The following is a 26074-nucleotide window of genomic DNA, read 5'->3' as shown; positions in this document are numbered from 1 at the left end:
GCAGGAAGCAGAGAAATTCAACAGTTCTATTTAAGGAAGCGTTGTCTTGGGCTGAAAATGGTGAGTTCTGTTAGGAGGAAAGAAACTAACACATCCGCCTCAGCAATTTTCTAAAAAAACCTGTTAAGTTACACGAGTGTAAAAAAAAAAAAAAGAGAGAGAAAAAAGAGAAAGGAAAGCTTTATTTTATGATTAATTGACACTCTTTTTTTGGCAGGTGTTGGCAAGATTTCCAAACGAACCTTATGCTGCACATATCCTTGTTTTGTACCAGAAAGTTTCACAAATATCCTATCTTCGTACCACAAAAAGCTATTGTAATATTCAAGGGGGGGGGGAGTTGGGTGTATGCATGTGTCTGTCTGTAATGGAATTATTCAGAGTTTTGAAAACAAAGCTAAATCCTAGCTGTAAATCTAAATCATAGTAAATTCTTCCAGACCAAGAGAAATACTGTTATCAGGTACCTTTGCAAAAATTCTATAAGCCACAATGGTGCCTAATGCATTTCCAGCTCTTACTAGACCAGTGTTTCTCAACTTCAAGAACTTTAAGATGTATGAACTTCAGCTCCCAGAATTCCCCAGCCAGAAACACTGTACCAGAGACTGATTGCTGACCTGAATGTATAAAGAATGAGCAGGCAGTTTTGTGGGATGAAAGACCCATCCCCCAAGAGCTGCCATGGTTGGGGAGACCAAGCCCCCCACACAAAAAAAGTTAATCAGAAGGCAAGTTAATTGCTTCCCATTACCCCATGTAGCCTCCCGCTAGGTGGTGCTTCCTATGGCTTCTAGTGGCTTTGTATTTTGGGCAGCAGGTAGCTACATTTCCAAAGCACCGAGCTGCTGCCAACCAACCTTCGAATTTTCCTAGAATATTTATGTACATCTTAGAGATATTCTTGCAAAAAAGATGATGCTGAAGGATGGTGTTTTGTTTTGCAGTATGACACTATTTATAAGTTGTTCTAAAACCTGTAAAAAAATGAAAAATCAGGTGAGGCAGGGAGTCTGTAGGCATTCAAAAGGTTTTGTAGGCACATTGGTCCTTGTAGGTTCCATGGTGCTTATCCATAATATAAAGAAGTGTTTGCGGTTCCCCCTAAAATGTCAATATACCTGGGAGCTCCAGGCTGGAGAACTTTTCTCTAGTACAGTGTTTCTTAAACTTTTTTCTCTTAGGACTCCTTCCCACTTTTAAAAAATTATAGGGGACACCAAAAGAGCTTTTGTTTGTATGGGTTATATTTATTGATATTTACTGTATTAAAAATTAAAATCGATGCATTTGCTGCCGCTACCACTTCTCAACGCTGTTTGATGGGATTTAATATTGTATTATTTTTCAACATAAGCTGGCAAATAATTCTGATTTCATGGACCCCTGAGAGGGTCTTGGGGGACCCTCAGAGGTCCTAGGACCACACTGTAAGACACACCGCTCTAGCACATTTCAGCTACTTCATTAATGAGGCCAAATTAACTTCTGGATTTATGGCATATACATTGCCTTCATCTATTTTTGTTACAAAAGCCTGTATAAGTGGCTAGCAACAGAATGGTAAAAACAAATTAAAAAATGAAAACAAGGTCTGGGAATGGGAACATCTACATTCAGAATCAATGAATAGAGTTCAGTTCTCTGATTAAGGAATCCCACTTTCATGGCCTATCTACAGGCTATGGAAGGACGGGCTTTCCAGCAAGAGGGTAGTTTATGTGCCACAACCGAACAGGTCTTGCATTTAGGGCCTGCTTTGGATACCTTCAATGACAAGGAGAATAGAATGAAGCACATGAGCATCGGTAAATCTGGATCTGCAGTGACGGAATTAAAAGCAGTTTTTGCATAAGACAATTGTGGGTTTGATGCATTACTGTAATAGGGACTTAAAAAAAAAAAGCACAAGGATAGCTTTTTTAAAAATACACACCAAGCCTGCTTTCCTACACTCATTTAACTGGGAATAAACTCGAGTTTTACTTCCAGCTTGATATGTATCGGAAGGAACTGTTGACCACATTATACTTCCTTTATGGTCAAAAAAGGCATCTATATTGAGGCTCTCTTGAGACATAAAGTTTAAATGTAATTGCTTAATTGATGAGCAGAACAGCCCACTAGTACTGGCGCAATGCCGGTGTAATTTAGACAGAATCCAGCTGGCATAGTGGAATGGTAGGACTGTGCTGTAAATTGATTAAAGGACAGATGGCTGTTCAGTTAAACATTCTTTAATTAGCTATGTTTCACATACAGTATTTCAGGAATCCTTTTCTCTATCCTGTAAGGTAGGCCAATACAACAACTCCTTACACTTCAGACAGGAGAGCTCACAATGCTTACTCTTAGCTATTAGCTCTTAATGTACAGGACTAACAGACAGCATATGGTACTGTATTCATACATATACTTAGTATTAACTTTTTCTCCCTCTGCTCTTTCTCCTCTTTGCCGCTCTCATTTTTTCTGTAGCTTGTCATGCTAATTTTGGCCATGGCTAAAATAGGCCTGGAGAGTTTGGTGTAGTGGTTAAGGTGTAAGGTTGGTGTAGTGGCTAGAAATTGGGAGTTCTAGTCCTGCCTTAGGCATGAAGCCAGCTGGATGATCTTGGGTCAGTCACTCTCTCTTAGCCCTAGGAAGGAGGCAATGGGAAGCCACTTCTGAAATCTTACCAAGAAAACTGCAGGGACTAGTCCAGGCAATCACTAGGAGTCAAGGCTGACTCAAAGGCAAAAATAAATAAAAAAATAAATAAATAAAAAATTGCCCATGGCTGAGACCAAATCATAGAGGGCCTCACCTTTCCAGAGTGTTCTGCCATCTCTACAGAATATCTTATGTAATTTCTTATTTAAAGGTTTGCATTTTTAAATGGCAGATGTTTACTTACTGAGCCAATACATTAAAAATCATGTTGCTCTGCTTTAGCAAAAAGAGAACATTGTGATAGTAATGAGCATGCAAACTGAATCAAGATTACTTTCTTAAAAATATTCTATTTTTTTTAGTGACTAATGTCATCAAATAGTCAAAATGGTGACTACTATTGTTTTTATTTATCATATTTATATAGCCACCCATTTCACACAAGGTGACTCTGGGTGGCGTACAACAATTAAAAAAAATACATAGTTTTTAGTTGGTTGAATAGTGTTTTTTTAAAATAAATCTTCAATTTTATTATGCTGAATACTTTTGTGATTGTATTGATTATGACTATAGTCTTTAGACTTAAGATGCAGTCTTTTCATGTAAACAATTAAGCAAGTAAATAAATATGCAGAATTCATTTTATTGTTACATTTGCCCTATTGCTGGTTGTTGTTTTCTCTCTGTTTGCTTAGGGCTTCAACTTATAACTGACTAATCAGTTAACCAATAAATTAAAAGTCTTTTGACTGAATAAAAAGAGAGCACATATTAGCTGAGAAACATGTTTAAAAGTAATTTTAACACAAGCATTTAGTAAGAGTTCATATGGCAAGTGCTATGTTTGAAGAGGCATTCCTTCTCTGCGTGTGTGCAGGGGTCCTTTTTATAACTTTTCTTACTGTACATACCTGAATTTTGCACATTTAATCAAGAATTTATGATTGGCTAAATTTTGTTGGATTACAAGACAAGACACTGCTAATTATGATCAGTAGCTTTTACAGCAATCAGTATGCTTACTTACACATACAAATACTAGGGACTGATTTACATGGTTTTTCACACGATACAAAAAATTGTAAGGTATCTTCTCCATCAGTGAGAAAGCTGAAATTTGGTACAGAATTCAGTACAGCTCTTTTCTGAAATGAGAGTCAGAGAGAATATCTAAAAATAATTAAGATGTTTCAACACCAGCTATGAAGCTGAAACTTCATACCCTTGTAGACCAAGATACCTTTACTATCAGAAAGGAAATTGAATGTTTAGGGTTGGGGATTTTAATGCAGATTCACCTCATTTACATTGTCTAGACTTATATATGGACAGAAACAATTGTTCTTTGAGGTTTGCCCTTTACTAAATTTTGCAGCGCAAGTTTCAGAATAAAAATACTAACACAGAAATGCACATATTAGAGAAAAGTGGATACAAAAATGCTTTTTGCTGAAAATAGTTTGCAAAATTTGCATATATTTGGAAAAATATTAGGACAGGTGTGCAGAAAATGTGTATATATTTTCAAATGGCTTTTCGTATAAAAATTGCAAACGCATCTAATTAAGATTGAAGGAATTTATGTATTGGAAAAATTGAGCAACACTGCATCTGGCACTATTTTGGCCCTACGTGAGGCATCTTTCACAGTGATTAGCTCTACAGCAAAACACAAATCAAGATCTATGTACAATACATTTTTAGGATGCGTTCAAATAAAAGTATACAAAATTCTGGTAAAATACTAGCACCTTGTTTAATCTAGAGCATTTATACTAAAAACAATATAAGTATACTGCAAAATGTAGACTATAATTTGGGGGATATCTTGTAGAAATAAACAAATCTGGAAATAAACCCTCCCAACTCAGATGTACAGTTATTTAAGAGTTAAGTGTGGATAGAGTTGTTTTTACATTTTACTCCAAAGGCCTCAAAGACGAGTGTGTAAAATGATCTTATTTGATACTTACAACAGCCCTGTGAAGATTATCCTGAGAAGGTGACTAGCTTCAGATCAACACTGGAGTTTCATTGCTGAATGAAACCTGGGATTCAGATTTCTCCTGTTCAGGTTAAATATTATTTATTTAATTTGCAATTTGGCCAAGTGAGAAATATTTAATCTGCTGTACCACAATGAGCACCTGTAGAGGAAGAGGGAAAACACATGATGTGAGGCTCCATTTTCTACCGAATCAAGCCAGGTGGACCACAAACTCAGCGGTGCGTTCTCTTCCTAGCAGTGTGTTTTCAACCTCAGGTTAACAGTGGCATCTCACAAAGTCTTGCTACCTGAGTACTATTTTATCAGGAATTGCCTGGTGCTGCAGCTGGCACCTTCTGAATACAAAGCATAGAAAATAAGAGCTCCTGAAAGTAAGACAAAAATCCATCCCGTGCTTCTCTCATTTCCCACAACTGTCAATCAGATGCTCCCAGGAGGCTCAGAAGAGCTATCACTATTCCCATAGTTGTTCTCAAGTAACTGGCATTCAGTGGCATATTATGGTAAAGCAAAGTTTTCTACGTCCATCCAGATGAAACCATTGATCTATCAGTCCTCCATAACCACAACTTGGTTCATACATTGTACAAAATCCTTGTTGACCTAATTATGTTATGTTAAATAAGCCACAATGAGCTGGGCTCATATATCACACAGCCCAAAACCAGGTAAACCCTTGATGGTTCAATGTAGTGTGTGAACCTCCTGGTCTGTGTCCCATTCCCTTTAAAGCTGCCTAAGTTAATAGTCCTCCTGAGGTCACCTGTGAAGTTTAGGTAAACAGGTTATCTTTGTAAAGTATTTTTACCTTGTCAGCTAAAAAGGTTCCCAGGCAGTTTACAAAGATCAGTTCATGAGGAATGTGCTCAGCCATTAAATGAAATCCTTTCCTTCTGTTGAGGTATTCCCATATGGGGAGTTTGAAAAGCAGATGCTTGATACCCACAAACCACAGAGGAAGTCTGCTGAAGACTGTTAGTCCAGCAGACCCAAGGCAGTCTCCAAACCGGTGGCCAGCATAACCATGCAGTTCTAGCATTCACTGGACACCCTCCTTGGCTTTCAGTTTCCTGCAACATCACAGCAGACAAGGCAGCACACCTTACCTTAGGCAGCAGCACAGTTCTTTCTTTTTTCACTCTTGCCAACAGGTGTGTGGTGTTTAAGCCCAGCCTAATGTGGCTTATTTAAAACACCAAATCTATGTTTGACACTAAATTGATCCACACATCTGTATGAACTCCTATCTAAAATCACAGGTACAACTTTTACAATACCTGCACATAAATGTTGTTTGGTGGAATTGTATCAACCATTCGTACCTTGTTTGCACATTATCTTTTGCTTAACATCCTGAGTCCTTCAAATAGCACTCACTGGCCTTTCTGTGCCCAGTGGCACTTCTTTGGGTACCTGATTTAATTTTTTCAAAGATTCTGATAATTAAAAGTGGGGGAAGCCTGCAAGTTGTATAGCAAAGCACCAGCTGTAAGTTGTAATGCCTTTGGATTCTATGTACACCCACACCTTTTAGAAAATAAAACAGTGAGTAGCTAGAGCTCAGTATTGTCATTTTCCAGTCACCCCATCCGATTTACAGTATAAAAGTAACCAAAGGATAAAGAGTACCTAGAAAACCAGGGGAGAGTGGTAGGAAGCAACTCACCAGTTTTCCTTGTAGTAAATGGGTATTTTGTGACTGGTCACATCCCCAGAGCAAGCAGTTGTTGAGAGGGCCTAGTAAGATGTCCTCAAGATGTCCTCCTTTCCTAGAGGATCTGCAGTTGGATGTCTGGACAGGTTCTGTTGAAGATCTAGGTTGATATTGTGTTACCAACTTCACCCTCTGTGACTCCCCTTGCGCCACATATAAAGTAGAAGTTCCTTAGAGCAGAGACCTGTCCTGTAGTTCTGAATAACAACATACAAGTTGATACAGAAACAAAGGAAGCTATTTCAGGCCAGGATGAATTCTTGGTTTATCTAGGCCCAGACTGCTCTACGGGGCACCAATCCTCTAGATTCTGATCTAGAAAACTATTCACACTGTGTTCCACAGAATCCATGGGTTTTGTGAGAACTCAATGGAGTTCCATGAGACACTAAGGGGGGAGAACAAGTTCACTTGAAAGCAGCCAATTTTCTATAATTAGAGCTTAGCTTCTTGATCAGAGGTTCTGGGATTTTTTTTTTTTAACTAACAGGATCCAAGGTCTGAAAAAAATTAAAAATAACTAGTCCAGAGGGCTTCTGTCCCATCACCTGCATCTCATCCTTGTATTCCTTCCTCCTCCTCCTCCTTTGTAATTTCTATGTCCCATACGCAAATCCCCAGCTGCCAGTAACCGTGTGCTCAAAAATCAAAATTGGAGAGAAACTGTAACCATAGTCATACATATATAAAGTAGGCCTTGATTCATAGCTCAGGATGTTTTCTTTATTCTTGTTTCTTCAACATCTACATCTAGACTAGAGGTAGCTCCCTGCAGATCTTCTAGATTACAGCCCCCTCATCCTTGACCATTCTTCATATTAGCTGAGGCTAATGGCAGATGTATTCCAAAATATCTGGAGGGCATAATCTAAATGAAGGCCTCTGTTAGCTTTGATGCCTACAGGAAGAATTTGGGCTCCTGCAGTTCTCTTAGTCTGACCTTTTTTTTTTCCCCGGTGCCTAGCAGTCAGTGTTGACTCCTGGCAACTGAGCCTAAGGCGCGACTAATGCTCACAGCCTCCCGGTTTCTAGCCTGATGCCTCAACTGCTACACCAAACTGGCCCTCTGGGCTTACCCAAAACGTCCCTCTCTGCTCTCTTGAACAGCTATCCAGCTGCTATTAAGGAGCTGTCCTTTTTCTTTCCAATCCAAAGCAAGAGTTTTATTTTGCGCGCAATTCTGACGTTGCTTGGCTAATGATTGCCTTCGCGTCAGCGGTGGAGAAAAGCAGAAACCACGAAAGTAATTTAGCATTAAGTGCGCGATGCGGGGGAGGAGCCGACTGGTTAGTCCAAATGACTCTAATCGAAGGCGGCTCCGGAATCAGCGAAAAGCGTTTCCGTCCAAAGCGCCGGTTGCGTGTGCTGCAGTTGGAAAAGTTAGAGTGCCCTCGTCCCTTTCTTCTTCCGTCGTGTGATCTGCCAACGATTAAAAAAAAGTGCGCCTCCTCCTCTTTTTTCGACGCATCAAAGAAAGCAAACAAATACGCGCTCCAAATGCAAGGCTAGTCCGTAAATGAAAGTGGTCCCGAAAAGCTTGTTTTGTGCAGGAATGTAAGGCAATGTGTTGCAAACGCGACGCGTACAAAACAGCAAAATGGAAATTTTTGCTTGCGGTTGTGGATCTGCAATTCGCAGCTCGCGCCCCCATGCAAGTTTTGCAATTAAGGCAGTTTTAAAAGGAGGAGCAACTCTTCCATCTAGCAATGCAATCTCTCAGAATAATTATTTGTAAAAGATAGCCACGCATTCTTGGAGATAAAAATGCGGCTATTATACCGGCGGCTCTGAGAATACAACAACAAATTGCATAGTCAAGATGAATTAAACGGGAATTTAGAAATACCAAGATCCGGCTACTGCAGTTCAAAAGCAAAAAAAAAAAAAGCAAGCGACGTGTTTGCGCGTGAGAAAGATCGGAGAGGAAAATAAGAAAATTGAAGGAGAAATAGAGGGGGGACAATGACAAAAGTGTTGATTTATTGCAAAAGCCGCTGGTCATTTCCATATATTGAAATGCGCCCAAGCGACCAGCAAGGCAATTTTCTTCTAGGAGCAGCAATCGCAGCCGCCGCCACCGCTGCGCCTGGCCAGGGTGACTCCCACGTGACATCGCCCCCCCCCCCCGCATCTCCTTTCTTCTACATCTTTACACTTTACGGTTTCCTAGGAGGAAGTGTAGCGGGACTAGCCTCACGTGTGGCCGAAGAAGTGAGGCAGGCCTGGTCTTGGAAAGGAGGAGGGCGAAGGCTAAATGGCGGAGACAGGTGGGCTCGCCACGAAAGCCGCTTCCAAATTCCTTTCCACCTTCCTTCGCCCGCCCTCCTTTGTGTCGTCCGCACAGAGAAAGCCAGAGGTTGCCTTGCTTAGCCCCAGCTTAACCGCGTTTCCTCGGGAGGAAGTCTTACAGAAGTCGGTGCCATTTGACCCGGGGGGGGTGCCTTTGACCTGGCGCAGTGGGATTACTCGGGAGTAAGCCTTTGCGAGCTTCACCGAGCTTTCTTCTCCAGGAAGCGCGCGCCGGCTTTTTAAGCCAGGGTACACCCTCGCATAAGGATGGCTACGATCCTTCTGCGCGTTTCCTCGGGAGTAAGGCTGGGTTTGCTTTCAGGAGTGACATGGGCAAGGGCGCGTTTATTCTGGAAACGCGGATCGCTAGCCGGACGTTTGCGCGGGAGCCCTACGCGGGTGCTTCGTCGGGGTCATTCCTGAGAAGGGTGGGAGGTTGCCTCCTTGAAGGACGCCCCTTACTCATGAATTGGATCTCTGCTTATTCCTGTCCTCAGCACTCCTAAATGAGTGAGAATTCAGCTATTTGGGGATGCATTTTTAATCATACTACAAATAATGTTTTGGGACTTGCGTTATTTTTTAAGAATTGCTTTTCCGAGTAAGTTACAAATAAGATCCGGGATCTGAAGTTACATTCGTATTCTTGCGTGTGGGTGGAAGTGTAACAGGAGTTATGCAAACGGTTGTTTAGCAGCATCAAGTGTTTTATGGCTTCCCTTTAAAGTCCAGTAGAGTTACAATTTTTAATAATTTAATTTTTAAACGTTCTTTTATTGTAGATTCAGTATTAACTTATTTACTTGGACGTCTGACTTTGTACATGTCTACTCGAAAGTAAGACCCACTGAATTCAATGGTTCTTACTCCTAGGTAAGTGTAAATAGGTTTTCCTCCTACAGCTGGCTTCTCTGCACTTCTTTACCCAGGATTCAGCTCAGCTGAATTTCTGCACAGATTCAGGCTGCCTTCATCTGTAATCCTAAACACCCGAACATAGTGGGCCTTGTTTCTAAAGAAATATGCCTAGGATTGCCAGCTCCTTTTGCGTACTAGTTTGAGGACAAGCCAGGTTGACCTTAAAGTTAGACTTCCTTTTGACAACTGCAGTCCTGTTAGCAAATTGATAATAAAAACATTTGCATTTAAACAAAGCTTTTTGCAGAGTGAGCCAACATAGGATTGGGCTGCATAAATAATTTGCATATTTTTTAAAATAAATTGTTCTTTCAACTGGTTTCACTAGAAATTTTCTTACCATCATTCCCTGTTCTTAAAACAAATAAGTAGGCAACATTTCTAAGTACAAAGTAGAGTGGGTGGAATTATATCAAAGAACCCTGAGCTTAGAGCAGGTGGGATGAATGCAATAAAATGCAACGGAATTGCTGGACAGTGGTGAATTCTGCCTGCCAAAAAGCTTTTTGCTATTTTCTCCCATGTGGTGGTGGTGGTGGTGGTGGTGGTGGTGTGGAAGTGTGTCATGAATAGCTTATAATACTGAATCCTGTGGGGAGACTTATGGGGGGAGTAGGAGGAAGGAATGGTGGAGAGAGAGAGAGAGAGATTTCTTAGAGGTGAGGGGGGATCACATCACAAATAGATTTATGGTTGCATAAGAAGCTCGGTCATTTCCATATATTGAAATGTGGTGTCCTTTGCACGCATCGCCCAAGCCCTTGGAAAAAAAGGAAGGGGGGAGAGAGGAGGAATAAAGCGGAGGGGGGTGCATTGGATTCTGCCTTGATCAATGTTGACTGTGAAGCCAGGAGGAGGAGGAGGCTTCTGCGGCCTGGGGGAAGGAAAACCCTGGGCTTGCACCAGATGGAACAGGGTCTAGAGGCAAAGGTCAAGGTTAGCTCAGGCTGCTATTGAATCCGTGGCTGCAAAGATAGCTCTTTGCCTTGGAGGCACCCACTGGGGCTTCTCAAAATCAAATCTAATAGAAAAGGCAGTCTGAGAATGAAATCGCTTCATCTGAATGCTAAAATTGTTATTTGGCTACATTAAAGAGAGAGAGAGAGAGAATGAGAGGGGAAGGATGGAGGGAGAGACCACTCACATCTCTCTGTAGCAGTTTGTGCCTGGAAAAAAAAGGATTCTCTTGTGTGCACATGCTCGCACTTGCAGGCACACTGAATATGTTGATGGCATCAGCAAGTTGCAAGAATGACAAAGAGGGGTGTGTTTTGTGTATACATGGATCAGATTTAAGATGCTTAGGAAGCAGGCATTTACTGTATAAAGCACCTATATAATTCAATTCTTTTACAATCCACACATTTATGAATTGGATTCCTGTTAGGCACCAATTACCACTTGAGCATTTTAGACTTTGGATTAGGCCTGAAAGATTCAGTAATCAGATAGGTTAAACAGATAATATTGCCTTCAGGTGCATAGAATTGAAGAGTGAGTGCCCATTTGTATACCAGCATCTTAGTAGGAAAAAAGACTTCTCTGCCCATGAAAATATGGCTTTCTTTATACTGCTTTAGCTGCAGAAATTACATTCTTCTTGCATAAGTCTTAGTTTGAAAATTGCTAAGGAATCTGTTACATCATTGCATAACGTCTTACATGAATATTTGTGAAACAGTGCTAGCAAACATGGTTCCTTTTTCCTTTACACATAGACCCATTTGTGCACATTAAAAGCCTGCATATGTCAGTTCAGAAACATCCATTGAGTTTTGCAAGGCTTGTAGATTGGCCTCACGTATTTATTTACTAGATTTACTTCTCACCCTTCATTTGGGATTTCTAGGCCATGCTAAGCCATAATGTGGTTTGTTTGGGTCTCTCTTGGTGCGATGTGTGAACTCAGCCAGTGTGGTTTGTAAACCATGATTAAAGACTTAGTGTGAAGTATAAAATAAGCAAACTGAGATTTAGGCAATAACCCATGGTTAAAAGGATTGTGACTTAACTTGATGTGTGAATCCAGTTTTATTCGCAGGTAAGAGGAAGCTAAGTCATAATCTTCATTAAAATGTGTACAATAAATCAACCAGAATGTTTTTTTTAATTAGAGTGACAGCCTTTGGTCGGCTTGTGACAGGCTGATTTCCTTTTATGGTGTACATGCTGAATTTGATCATCCAGTTACCTTTTGCAATATGACTCAGCCTTGTGAAAGAATTGCATCACTAGAATGGAGTATATTCTCTTGTTCTGCCTCTTCCTTCTAGATTTTCTGCAAGCAGACCCATTTTAAATATCATCTGCCCATGAACAAATGCACAGATCAACAACTGCCATGATTTACATTTACAGTAAACATATTTTTATATTCCCATTCCAGAAACACTTCCAAAGTAGGACATCTAGTTCTTGTGAGATCAAATGCCAGCCATGCTAGGTTAGGCTTGAGGGCTGCATAATAGGGGTTAATAAATTTGGAATTAAATGATCATCCTAGCTGGATAGAACTGCTACAGATGTTTTAATATATAGCCTTCACTGACAGTCAGCTCACAGATGCAGATAAGATCAAGCAGCCTCTAGATTGAATCCAGTAGTTATATGCAGTGAAGGGAAAGTGAGGGACACGATGTAGGTGGCGACATTTTGGAGAGAGACAGGTTGAGAATTCTAGCTTGCTATGTTTTTTTTCTCTAATAATCAGTCTTTGCCTGCAGTTGAACTTGGGGTAGGGATGGAAAAATGGAGGTGGAGATCTCCTCCTGTGAGGGTGCTCTCTTTATGGAAGGTAGGTATGAGGACTACCATATTTTGTTTACCCCGCTGGATTTTATCCTGCCATTCCATTTCAATCGGAAAGCTGTGATGTTTTTAACTGACTATTTTTGATGCATGTACTTACACAGTTACTTTTACTCACATTATGGTTACTTCCAAAGTGTGCTTCTGCTTTATTTGGTTCTAAATACAAATGCTTAAAGCTAAAACAAAGTGCAGCTGCCCACATATTAAACAGTTGGAAAGAAAGAACAAACCACCAGTTCATACAACTTTAGTTGCACAATGGTTACACTGGATATTGATATTTATCAGTCTTCAATAATCATGCTTCTCTGGGCAGTATACATACTGTAGTTTCTAATTAAAATGTGTAAAAGCCAATAGGGGGAAAAGCACAATAAACAAGGCAAAAATAATAATTTGCTGTAGAAATAGCAATGAATATTGCATAAAGCCTGCAGTAAAAATAGTAAATAACAGTGAAATTCTAAAAAGGCCATTTTTTAACATGGCTTGGAAGATAAAAAGGTCTACTATCATTGAAAGGACCATAGTGCAGATCTTTTTGGGGAGGACGCTCCACAGATCCCCCGAAAAAGTTTTTTCTCTACCTTGCCACAATATGCCCTTGGAATTTATTCCAAGCGCTGATCTTATTTGGAAAAGCCATTAACAGGTTTTTGTCCAGGTCATATGCTTTTACACACACTGTTCTTTGGCTACAGTAAAATCTACTTGAAGGGTCCAATTGGATGCCCTGAACCAATGGAATGCCCCTCCACAGGGCTTCCGTAGTGGTTGGCTGTTGGCAGAGTTGCTGCATAAGGTAATTCTTAACTTCTGATACAATCATGTATTAGTACCTTTTCTCTGGCTTTGGGATGGCAAAGCCCTAAAAAGCCATCTAAAAGTATTTGAACTAACAAATCAGTTGACGGGCACCATCTTAGAAGAGACATGAAGAAATGCCTGTTTTGAGATGGTGCAAAAAGAGAATTCCGCACCTGCCGTTCCACATAAATAGTAAATGCTAAATATAACTACGCACAATTATACAGTATACCAGTTGTCTACTCAATGGCACTTCAGTTTGCTGACCCTTTTATTTCTACTGGTGCTTGCTTGAATCCAGAGGTGCATTACCTAAGAACTAAATATTTGGAATGATTCTTCTGCACCCCCCTCCAAAAAATACCTATTTTCATAGAAAAATGTTCTTTACGAAGTATGGCAGATGTCAAGGAGGATCCAGAGAACTGGGATTGGAATTGTGGAATCTCTGTCTTATCTGTCACCCAGAAAGCAAGGGCTAGGCCTATGTATTGTATTATGCCATAATGTGGCTTGTTTAGTTTTGTCTTAGATTGTTTTGTGGTCCTATTAACTGGTTTGCAGCTTAGTGTATTGTGCAGATCCAGCCACTTGGGGTTTATTCAAACCATGGTTGAGCAAACCACAGTGAACCAGGCAATATTCTTTATACATTTGGAGAGGAAAAGCACACAGGATTTTCAGTGTTCATTGTTACCTCTGTCCCATGCACATCTCTGTTCTAGGTAGGGAGTTGAGAAGTTAAATATCACTTAAGCAGCTTATTATATCACTCTCTTTCTACCCTCTTCTCTCCAGCCTTGTTCTTAGCTGTAATGTTTGGGTTTTAAAAAGCTACACACATACATAAAACAGTATTCCTAGATGAGGGTGTAAGATGACATGATAGACTGGCCTATAACAATTTTTATTATTTGATAAAGAGGAGGATGCCTCCTGATCCATTAGACGCCGTCATGTGAATATATTTCAGGCAATTTTTAAAATGGATATTATGTCTTCAATAGACCGTCAAGGGTGTGAATGATATTGTGTTATTCTGTGATGTGCGGAGAGCACTGCACTATTCAAAGGAGCACCAGTGATAAAGTTATTGCAAATCTACTTATATCCTTTACTCTTAGATAAGATAGCTGTGTGAATGTTGCCCCCCCCTTTAAATCTTTTGGAATAATGACCTGCAAAATTTTACTTTGACAAACAAACCTCTCTTAATGGCTCGCCAGAGGAAAGCAGAGAAGGGGAATGGCTCAGATTTTTCGTCTCTTGTTTATATTCTAACTTTCCGATGTGCACATCATTAGGGCAACAAACAGAAGCGTTATTTAAATTTCTCGCTAATACAAGAGCAAATGACCAAAATCAACCAATCCAGTCTTGGGCTATAAAAATAAAAAGATATAGCCTTTAATTTGTTTTAGCAGTAATGAGATTATGGCGCCATGGGCAAATACAGCTAGATTTTTACGAGCAGGTACATTAGAGAGAGAGATTGAGAAAGAAAGAAATAGTGGGAGAAGGGGGAGAAGTTTTATTTCTTGTATGGCTGGACAGCTAGGACAACCTTAAAGGTGTCTAAGTTAACATGCAAATATATTGGCTGAATCTTTAATTTAAAGGCAGTCATAATATGCTACGGATCTTTCCTGGGGATCTGGATATAGCGTTTTTTTTTTTAAAATAAATGCAAGTGCAAATAAGCTATAAATAAATTTTGTAACATACGCAACAAGATAGACAGACTGAATGAAGGCTTTTAGTTGAAAATTAGTAACGCCGCCTCCCATAACTTAATACTACGTAGAGACCCACTTCCAGTAATTTTCCTTGTGCTTTTTCACTTCCCTAGAGTTTTGCTCAAAGCCAATTTTTATACTTACGTTCTGTTCCTTCTGAAAATAACAGTTTGTAACAAAAATACTGATGGATCTTAGATCTGAAAGAGGTTTTTCACAGAGTGCTTTGCCTCCTCTTCCGTGGACAGCTTGTGAATACAGCAGGGGGCACCACTGACATATAAATTACTCAGAATGGAAGTGTTTTGGCTGGCGTCCTTCTACTTGAAGGCGGAACCATTGAAACCAGTTATCTCTCGGCGATTTGCATATTTATGGGGCCTCCTGCAGTTTTCCGTGATTGCTTTACAGTCAGGAAAGGTAACTGCAAAATATAGATCCTCTTCTTTAAAGGAAAAAAATGAAAAGAGATCACACCCAAGCAGTTTCTCCAATACATTGCTAATCTTTGTAAAACCTGTGCCGTGAAATTTATTTACCAAACATCTCCCTCCGCTCCATTTTGCGTTAGAAGTTGCAGTAGATAAGAGCCGAGCAACCCGAAGTGCATGGTTTTTGCCAAAAGTGCCATGCAACAAACGCCAAGCATTTCCAAGAAGATAATTAGCCCAGTCACATTCCATATGTGTATAATGTTAAAGAGGTTGCAGTCCCAGAAGGAAAGAAATGGCATCTGACAGAGACTGCTCACCGTGGGCTGTGCTACATTTGCCTTTAGCTACAGCCTTCCACAACATACAGAACTCCAGTCGGCCCCGCGCACAAAGATTTTTCAGATTCAGTAGAGAGGATTTCTCCTTTACTCAGAGTAAACCCTAAATTCTCATCTTTAAAACCCCTTTAAAGTGCAGGATTCAGCTTTAACCCTAACCAATGCTATAATTTTTTTTCATTTTTAAAAGAACAGGGAAAGAATAATAAGTATATTCCAATAGATTGGAGAACCCAGCAGAATCCAAAGAGGAGTTTGCTCTTACCCTTCCCACAGTGCTGGGCAGGGGATGACAACCCAAAGGCAGGGTCTCCTGGTCCTCTCTAGTCCAGGAGAGGCAGCTTCACTGTGCTAAATGCAGCATGTTGCACAGGGATGAGAAATGCTGCATTTGCAGAAACTTCCTGTGATCTGGGCCTCCTCAAATATACTGTCTTTTTCTTTATGAACCTTCTCTGTGTAATTGTAGCTTTGCTTAGTGTTACCTGCAGACAGAAAGTGAGCTTCCACAAGGAGCAGGGCTACAGTACCCAAGTACTGGGAAGAAGCATCTAGGCCCGGTGGTTGCCCATGCTTTTCCTTTTTGCCCCTTGGAGCTTTTTTTTTAAAGGGCAATTACATTTTACCCCTTACCCACCCCCACCCCCATTTCCCAAGGGGAGAATTGAGCCTTTTTTTAAATGGATGTGGTAGATCACATTTGCCTCTGCAAAGATTAAAGGCACCTATTTGGCCATTTAATCCCTCCGCTCAAATTTAAACATTTTAGACCAGTATTTTTCAAACTTGGCAACTTTAAGATCTGTGGACTTCAACTCCCAGAATTCCTGAGCCAGCATGAAGTCCTCACATCTTAAAGTTGCCACATTTGGGGAAAAAAAACCTATTTTAGACCAATTGTGGATGTTTCAGGGCTGTTGTGAGATCACATGTAGCTCACAGGCTTAGGGTTACTCACTTTGAATTTAGTTTGTCCACTTACTCACTTTTGACAAAACTCTCATAGTCTTTTTATTGAAATCACGATTTGAGGTTTACCTCTTGTCTAGGCAGTTCTGTTAAGGAATGTATGGATCATTCCTCTTGAGCTAAACCTGGTTCCTCTTGGAGAACAGAATAATGAAACCTCCATATAGATGCAGGCTGTAGCTGCATGTACATGCTACTAAGCCATAATGAGGTCTGTTTGTCTTTGGCTTAGCAAATTATGCAAATCCGGTTATTGTGGTTTGAAAACAATGTGTTATGTACTTGCAAACCTCATCTTCTGCACGTGTTCTGCTTCTTTGAACAAAGAGAAGTTACAGAGGTGCAGTTCTTAGCTGATTTTTCAAATACACCGGTTCTGGACAGGCGAAGAAGTCATAGCTGTTTACCTGGCAAAGTTGCCATGAATCTCTAACAAAGTTTCCTGCAGTACTGGTATGCCTCAGAAGAAAATTAGCCCATATGATGATTGATATAAAGGAGAAATCTGCAAGCATATGAAAGATTGAAAAAAATAATTACAGAATTTTCAACTCTCCATGTGCAGATGTAACAAGAACTTATCATAGCCCATAAAACACAGGAAAGGCAGCTTATACAGAACATTCCAGCTGAACCTTACTGAATTGTATTGTGAAATTAGCAAATTAGCATTGAAGGCAGAGATATCTTCTGTATAGAATGTGCTTTTTTAAATCAGTGAGCGTGTTAGGACTGGCAGTATACAAAGGAGTTGTGATTTATAGGGTTAGGATTAAGTGATGTTAGGATGTTTAACCATTCTTGTCCCCATTTTTTCTCTTCTTATCACCTGTTGACATTTTGCTGCCAGGTGTAGTTCCCATAGCAAGTGAAGGGAAAATGTTTAGTGAGTGAGAGGCATGCATTCTAAAAGGGAAGGAATATCACATATATTGGAGAAGCAAAGTTAGACCCTCCTTTGTCTCCAAACATTAGATCAGCTTCAATTTCTAAATGCAAGTATTGATGTTTGAGGAAATCTGAATTGCTCCCTTGACCTGACAGTCCTCTTCTACCAGTTATCTTGCAGGCATGGAGCTTAGTTAGGAAGTAATCTGTTCTTCAGGAATCTTGGAATTTGGGAGGATTACTTGAGGAAAAATGTGATTTGGTGAGCAACTGCTATTAAAAATAAATTGTGTCTTGGACTCATTGGAAAAACAATAAAAATCCTGAATATTGTAAAATCTTTGAAGAAATGTGTGGTCTAGTCACACCTCAAGATTATTGTAGAACTGAAGGGTGCAGAAAAGAGAAAAGCTGGAGGAAAGGAGGGACTATGAGGAAAAGTTACATTGGATTAGGCAACCTGTGGTGGTCTAGATGTTGAGGAATTACAACTCCTGACATTGTCATACTCACTAGGGATGCTGGGAGTTGTTAGGGCTCTTTAGCTTATAATAAAAGATGATGAAGGGTAATATTATGTAGATGGTTCATAATAGGGATGGCTTCATTGGTTCCAGCATGAGAAAAACTTCTTCAAGCATCCCTATTTGAAGATCTTTAGCATAGGAGATCTAACCTTTAAATGTAATTGGTTTTACTGACAAAACCCTTCCTACCATAAATAGATTTCTCTTACCACTTTCCCCTATCAATCTAATTTTACTCACTGGTGTAACAGAGGAGTAAAAATTGAATAAAATCTGAACATAACTCGCCAGTCATGTATAATGGCCCACCAATGGGTTGATAAATCTGGTTTTGCAACAATCTTAGAACTATAGTTGTAAGTTATTGGATGTCTAGCAGCTTGCATGTTTGGACCACTTCCTTCCTTTTCACTTGTTTGTTCAATTTATATGGTCACCTATCTCAAATTCATGACCCTGGGTGGCTAACATAGTTTAAAAACTATGTAAAAAATAAAAAAACCATTTAAAAACCATAAAAGCAAGCACACCTTGTGGTTTCAGAATGCTGCAGAGATCTGAGAAACGTTGCCCTGTAGTTAGAGACAGAACAATTTTTCACAACTGTTGAGTGCCAGGAGTGCCAAGAATTTTGGTATTAAGGCTTTTCCGCACTGCAGCCTTAAGCTGCTTGTCTCCCATGCATAAACTGGCTGGAAATGAGGCTGGTTTAAGAAATCCCTTTCTGGATTTCAAGCCCTGCCTCAGCTTTGGCCAGGGGGATGGCCCGATGTTCTGGTCCAGGCTACAGTTACTGCAGCTCCTGCTTTTTAAAATGATGTTCTCCTGGAAGGTTAAAAAGAAAAGGCAAGACTTGCTGTTTTACCATTTTTTTCCTCAGAACTTGGTCAATTTCATTTTTTTTTTTTTAAGTCCATCCTTTCCCTGTTCCATCAGTGAACTTGTTCAAAACAAGAAAAGCCCTGCTTTTCATTGTTCTACTGGTGAACTTGTTAAAATCGCTGTAGAGGCAGTGACCACGGAGGGGAGGGACCCTTCCTGCCAACAACTGGGATGCAGAGGTTTGTCTGCAGTGAAATGAAGTGCAGCAAGCATCACTTGAGCTGACGCAAGCCCGAAAACATTGCTTTTGATGTGTAACACAAGATGATGGTCAGAGGTTGCCTTGCTGGTGGGCTTTGAGCAGGTAGAAGATGATGCTGTGTGTTCCTGCTCTCAAGAAGTGGTCAGTGGCCCATTCTTGGGCTAGGCAAGTTGGTCATATGGATCAGCCCCTGACTCGGGAGAATCTGCATCAGATTTTCAGCCATGCATCTCAGTGAATAAACAACCTCACAGGGATATGTTGAAGAGAATGTAGGATTTTGCTTTTGTTGAAGGAACCCTGTGATTTAATGATTGGTAATCTAGGTTTTTCTTTTCTTTTTTTAATGGCTAATAGTAACTAAAATTATCTGGATTTAGAGATGGATTCCTCATGGGGAAAAAAATTGATTTATTGCTTGATTCTTACAACGGATGTCCAGGATTGGGGAGAACATTTACCAGTTGTATTTTGGCCTATGACGCATTGAAAAGAGTTTTTGACGGAAAAATCTGCAGGGCTGCCAAACATTAAACAAGCATAGACAAGCTGTGGTACTCCAGATGTTGCTGAACTACAATTCCCAGTATTCTTAGGAAGTGCAGCCAGTGGGAGGGAGTTGTAGTTCAACATCTGGAGTACCACATTCAACTGTTCCTTCTTTTGCATCATATTCTCTGGCTGACCCTTTATTAGTGATGAGGTATGGAGAAATTAACAGCACTCTCTATGCAGTGGAAAGTTTTCTGTGGCAATTTCTGTCAGACTGAGCTGTAATTAAATGTATGGGAGCAGACTAGGTTTTTTTTCTCAATTGCCAATATTAAGAACCAGGGGCTGCCTTGATATTTTGGGCTACAGTTCCAAGAGCCTAAGTATGGTGGGAATTGTAGGCCAAAAGTTCTGAATGGAGCCAACTTGAGGAAGACTGAAACAACTCCTATATCATAAAGTTGTTTTGACTACCACTTTTAATTGTAATACATGTATGTCAGCATTCTTCTCAAATACACATGTAAAGGCTTAACCCATTGTATTAAAAAATAGAGTGTAGATATATAGCTGTTTCTTGAAGGCAGCTAAGCATATTATTTCATTACAAATGTAATTGCGCTATTTTTTATAACATCAGTGCACAGTTGTTGCAGGAACAAATACTTAGAGAGAATTCTAAATCTCCGCTTGAGTAAGTGAGGTCAACTTTATCACCCTGTGTTTCAATTTGATATTGAGGTAATAAAAACAATATCCTTTACTCTAAGATAGATTTCATGGAAACACAAACAGGCAGTTCCAAGTGTTGAATCAGAGACCTGCCTGATATGTGACCTATCAAGCCAAATGCAGCTTCATCATGCAGGAACAAAGCGAGTGAGTGAATAAATATATGGTCTATATTAAGCTCCTGGCAGGCCACTATCCATGGCTGGGAGGCTGCACTTAGCTTGGCTATGCAAATGTATTATATGTTATGCTGTTATTTTAATTTATTGTGCTGTTAGCATTAGTGTAGTACAGTGTAGATTGGCAACTTGGTGCTTTCCAGATATTTTGAACTACATTTCCTACCATTCCTTGGCATTGGCTATATTAACTGATACTGATGGGGTTCAAAGGATAATATGCCTGGAGAACAGAATAATTCTCTAAGGTATTAGGCATAGAATGGGAAACCCTGTATGCAAGTCGCCCTCAGTGATAAAACTCACGGGTCACCTTGAACCAGTCACTGTCTCTCAGCCCAATCTACCCAGCAAGGATATTATGAGGACACATAATAACGTGGGTAATGTACAATAAAAAGGCTTGGGTGGCAGCACAGCATTGGAATATTGGAGTTTGTGTTGATGTGGGTATTGTACTTCTTTACATTAATTTAGAACTAACACTGCCCTGGAATGCTAGGGTTGGAAGAGGTCATTTATGCCATCAATTCCAAACCCCTGCTCTGTGCAGGAATCCCAATCAAAGCATCCCCTGGAGGTGGCTTTCCAGTCTCGGTCTGAAGAAATGCAATGAAGGGGATCTCTTCCCCTTGGTAATTAGTTCCATTGTCAAAGTACTCGTTAGGAGGTTTTTCCTAATGTTTAACAAGAATCTGCCTTCCAGTAACTAAAGACCACGATTCCATGTCCTGTCCTCTGGGACAGTAAAGAGCAGATTGACCTCCTTATGGGTGATACCACTCAGTTACTTAAAAAGTGCAACTGTATCCCCTTCGGTCACTTTTTTCTACCGCAGCTCCTGGACCCAAGCAAATGCAAAGCTGGGAAGCTTTTCAGTGTGAATTCCTGAGATGAAGGACCGGATGGTGCCTCCCCTCCCTCCCATACAGAAAAGCTGATTGAACTGGCAAATGAATTGCTGATAGTGGGTCAGCTTCTGACCCATTATTCTTAAAAGCAGCTTTGTATTTCAGGTGACATTGAGCAGCCCACATGCCACACCATTCTCTTTTCAATGCTGCCTGAAGAAACATCCTCCCTCTCCTCGATCCAAGCTGTAATCTAGCTCTTTGTCTCAGAGGTCTGGTTCACAGGGTTTGCTCATCTGAAATGTAGTTTGGATTTTGCACGTTGTATAAACCTAGCCATTGTAAACCAGGGTTTATGACTTAACATGCTGTATGCAATTATTCAATAATTGGGTTAGGCAAACCACACCTTAGCATGATGTCTGAACTGAGTGTCACAGCAGTGCAATAATGAAGCACTTGCTTTGGATTCCCAAGTTCAGTAACTGTAATCTCCAGTGAAAGGATCAGGTGGTAAGGACCTTTTCTTATCTGCTATTTATACCTGCACAGATCATCCTGGCTACTCAGTGTCACTCTTTGATCACATGATGCTGGCCTTATATATGACCCTGATCAAATTTCTGCTGATAACTTCACATTCCAGAATAAAACTTTTTTTTTTCTCTTTAGGCCACCATAGAGCCATGATAGGTAAACTTCATTGTGCTTTCCCATTCTTTCAGGGAGATGTGCTGAAAACTCGTTTTTAAGAATATAAAAATATACTCCATTGAAAAATGTAATTGCACAAAGGTTGCTAGGAAAGTTGTACTTGTGATGATTTCTGATGGTTCCTTCAGTGGAGTTAATTAGCCACAAATAAACCAGCTTCAGAAGCAGTTTCCATGGTGAACCCCACAAGATAGGCAGTTTGAACCCATGGGACTTATCCCTAAGTAAAGCTGTGTAGAACGGAGCCATATATTCTCCTTTCAATCCAGAGTTGTTGGTTGACTGGCTTCCAGTCCTAAACTCCAGAACCTTTTTCCGTCAGCTTCTGTCAGACTGGAAAGTGTTATACTGCAGGTCCCAATATGGCTAAAGTGGAGTTGGAGTCAGAACATCTGGAGGCTATCAGGTTGGGGAAGGCTGCTTAACACTGTAAGAGCTGTCTGCCACACTGTTACCTATGGCATATGGATAAAGTGTTAAAGGCTCTTTAATGATGCAACCTCGCCTGGTTGTTTTATACTCTTTTAAAAAGTGACACCCCTTTTGCATACTGGGAAGTAGTTATATATTTTTTTTAAATCAGGAAAATAAAAATATAATTTATGGCGCTTCAAGGATAAAAATGTAATTGCAACATTGTAAGGAGTGATCTTGGGAGTGTCAGTACAGGTCCATGCGTGTTTCTTTGGGAGGAAGTCTCCATTTGAGATCAAATGGATCTCCTTTCTCCCACATGGAGAGGTGCTGTCTGGATCAGTTTGAAATCTGCAAACTTTGGCAAAAAGTCTTACTGAATTTAGCAGCTTCTACAGCAAAATCCCCAGTGTGATTGATGGCAGATTGCAGTAGGAAATCAGCAGTAAGTACAGGTCTATCTGTTTCATCATGTTTATCCTGAAGTAGCTCTGAAGTAATGGCACAATCCTATTCAGAATTCCCATGGAGTTCAATGGGGCTTACCTCCAAGCAAATCCATAGGATTTTGTGCTGTAGCTTTAGCAGCTTATAAAACCTACCTAAACATCCTGGTGGGTTTGTGCCCTATAAATAGGGCAAGAGGCCTAGTTTGAGAACTGCCATGTGCAAAAAAGGACTTGTGCGTAAAAGGTGTGCCATTGAAGTTACAAAGGAAAAATGTGTGCCTCATTAAAGCAATGAAGTTTTTTCCAGTTGCATTCTGAATCAGGAGAATGGATCCCCCCCCCCCCCACTCAGTTAAGCAAGGCTCAGAAGGATCCCTTTGGGGTTCCCCCTTCAGTGTGTTTGTTTTTTGAGGGGAGAGTTTGCTGTTTGTGGGCAAAACAAGCATCAGAAGGAGAAGACACAGTGACCTTTCCCGGGGAAGCACCTGCTCCCAGAACCCCCACAGCTGAGCTGGTCAGGCGGGTCTGAGTGTCCCTAATGCAGCCATGGCAGTTCTTCCAGTTCAGCGCCTCATGCTGCAACTCTTTTTCTCCCAGATTGCTTACCCACCATAAGGTGGAAAAAAGCTTTTTGAGCTTTTAATATAAGGCTCCTCTCACTGCCTGGGTCTTTGCTTGGAAATAATTTGCTCCAGAATTCGATAGGGATTTCTTCTCTACCATGTTATATGACTGCCACTGTAGGTGAGTGATCAAAGCCTTTTGTGTATTTTATCAGTCACACAACAATCCTGCAAAGTAGGTGGCTATTAATGATCTCCATCTTGGCTGGGAAAAAAGGCTCTTTGGGTTCGCCCAGATGTAAGGAAGTGATCAGCCATCACACGCTCCTGAGATCCCCTGTGAAGAGAGGAGGAGGGATTTCCAGTAGAAAACATATGGCGCTCTGTCTCCTTCTCCAAACTACAATCTCCAAGATGTTTTGGGGTAAAGCCATGCCACTTAAACTCCTGAAAGTGGCATCAGTTTTTCCAGTACAGATGTGTACCAGATGTTTTTCTTGTTAGGGCAAAGTCAGCTGTTGAAATAGCTCTTCAGTCCACACATTGCTGCTGCTTTGGAATTTAGCTAAATTTTCCCATCCTGCCTCCCCACCCCCCATTCATTGTTCTACAGCTTTCATAAGCTTCAGCAAACATGGCTGAGAGCGATGGGAACTGTAGTTTGGCACATTTGGAGGGCAACAGGTTGGGAAAGGCTAACTATTTATTGCTCTGACATGCTTTCTCCATCATCTGTTACAATCCCCTGCATACATACCTATGAAAGGATCTTACAAGATTATTTCTTCCAAGGCAGTTCAATCTTACCCTCTGAGAATCCCACTGAGATCAATGAGTACTTCCAGTGCTGTGGTAGGTGCTCATCTGAGTAAAGCCCCTCCTCAGAAGTAAACTACTAAATTTTGCAATATTTACTTCTAGGTAAGTCTTAATGCCATGTTGTATAGGACTGCAAGCTTAGGGAACTTGGATTCACCAATGAGAAGCAGATAGGAATTGGACAGATTTGCTGGACCCTGCTGGGATCCACCAGCTTGCTTATAAATTACTAGGCAGGTGGGATCAGAAACAAAGGTTTTAGAAAGAAATCTTCATGTTTGAGGAAATGAAATGAATTGTAGCAGTTAAGACAGTTCCATTTTCTTCTCTTCTGTATTCCAGATCAACTTGATCATTTGTTTTAGTCCTTTGGACCTTTAAAAAGATTGTAAGCCAGCCAAATCTGAGAATAAGAAGGCCTGCAAACAAAAGATGGCATTTTTAAGGTTTCTCCAATTGTTGTGGGGTGTGTATATGTGAGAAGAGTACTGAAAGTAGATTGCAATAAGAGTTCAAATGAATGAAAGACAAATAGGTTCTTGATAAAAGTCAGCACTTAAAAGCAGCTTAAATAGGTCTTGGAATCCCAATGCTGAGATCTATAGTCATAGACTTCCAGGGGTGAGATGGGAAGATACCTGGCACCTGTTAAAAGTGCATTTTAGTCAGTTAATATATTAGTCTTAAAAAGGCATGATCTAAATGCTTTTATAGAAAATGTATTTGAGGCATTCAAGTTATCCCATTGCAGGATGGATAAAATATTGTGGCCTGAACATGCCATATGGGTATTTCATTAAAGGGAATCATAAGTGCTATCCACAGCCTTCAGAGAGTTAGGCTTAATGGTTTCACATCTCCCAATAATATAAGGGATCTTAGAAGTCCATCATTTTGTGTTAAATTGCATCCCCTCCACACACAGGCATTCTGTGCACATAATATAGACCAAACATGTTAATACACTCACATGCACCCACTGTAGAAAGAATGTGTATAGACTTGTAGAATTTAAGGAGGGGGGTCAAACTCATCAGGTTATGTCTACTCAATACTCTCTCTGGCAGATCCCTTCTATACAAAAAATCAAGATTAGTTTTGGAATCTGTCCCAATCACCTATTACAGCGTAAAGGAATATATAGAGCAGACTTCGCCTATGGCATTCCTAAAGTTACAAATATTCTGCAGTCCAGTGCCATGTAGGTTTATTCAGAAGTGATACACAATGAGTTCAGTGGAACTTAGCATTCAAAAGTTTATCCTTCCACAAATGTGGCAAGACTTGAAGGTCTTACAAGACTTAGTTGGTTTTACTGCAACAGAGTAGCAGCAAATTATTTCTAACATACTTACACATTTTCTCACATACAATACAGAAAAATAGCTGAATGGTCCTCTATTCACATCCTGCTCAATCTGTAGAGGTAGACTTCTGGATCCAAAGGGGTTCCATAGGTGCATACGTTTCCCCCTGTGCAAGTTGACAGTCATATCTGTGATTGGTTTCTTTGTGCAACAAACTGCATCCAGGCCATGTTCAACTCAGTTTAGCCTCAAGATCAGGGTTGGGGAATCTCTGGCCTCCAGATGTTATTGGGCTTAGACTCCCATCAGTCCCAGTTAGCACAACCAATAAGTGGGGATGATAGGAGTTGTAACCCATCTGGATTTGGAGGGCCAA

General features: G+C 40.4%; 1 long non-coding RNA gene across 1 annotated transcript; it reads right to left on the bottom strand.

The window, feature by feature from the left end:
* Window positions 1–4377: 4377 nt before the first annotated feature.
* On the bottom strand, window positions 4378–7775 carry LOC148217182 (uncharacterized). Its single transcript, XR_015798066.1, has 3 exons — window positions 7454–7775; window positions 6330–6574; window positions 4378–4802 (listed from the first exon to the last, which is right to left on the bottom strand). It is a non-coding gene; the product is annotated as an uncharacterized LOC148217182 (long non-coding RNA).
* Window positions 7776–26074: the final 18299 nt, after the last annotated feature.

This window comes from Python bivittatus, unplaced genomic scaffold (assembly GCF_059951505.1).
Source record: "Python bivittatus isolate LINGU-HERP-01145 unplaced genomic scaffold, Pbiv_v1 ctg000020_np1212, whole genome shotgun sequence".
NCBI classification, from domain to species: Eukaryota; Metazoa; Chordata; class Lepidosauria; order Squamata; family Pythonidae; genus Python; species Python bivittatus.
The sequence above is the reverse complement of the archived record's forward strand: the minus strand, read 5'-3'. Positions and strand labels throughout refer to the sequence as shown.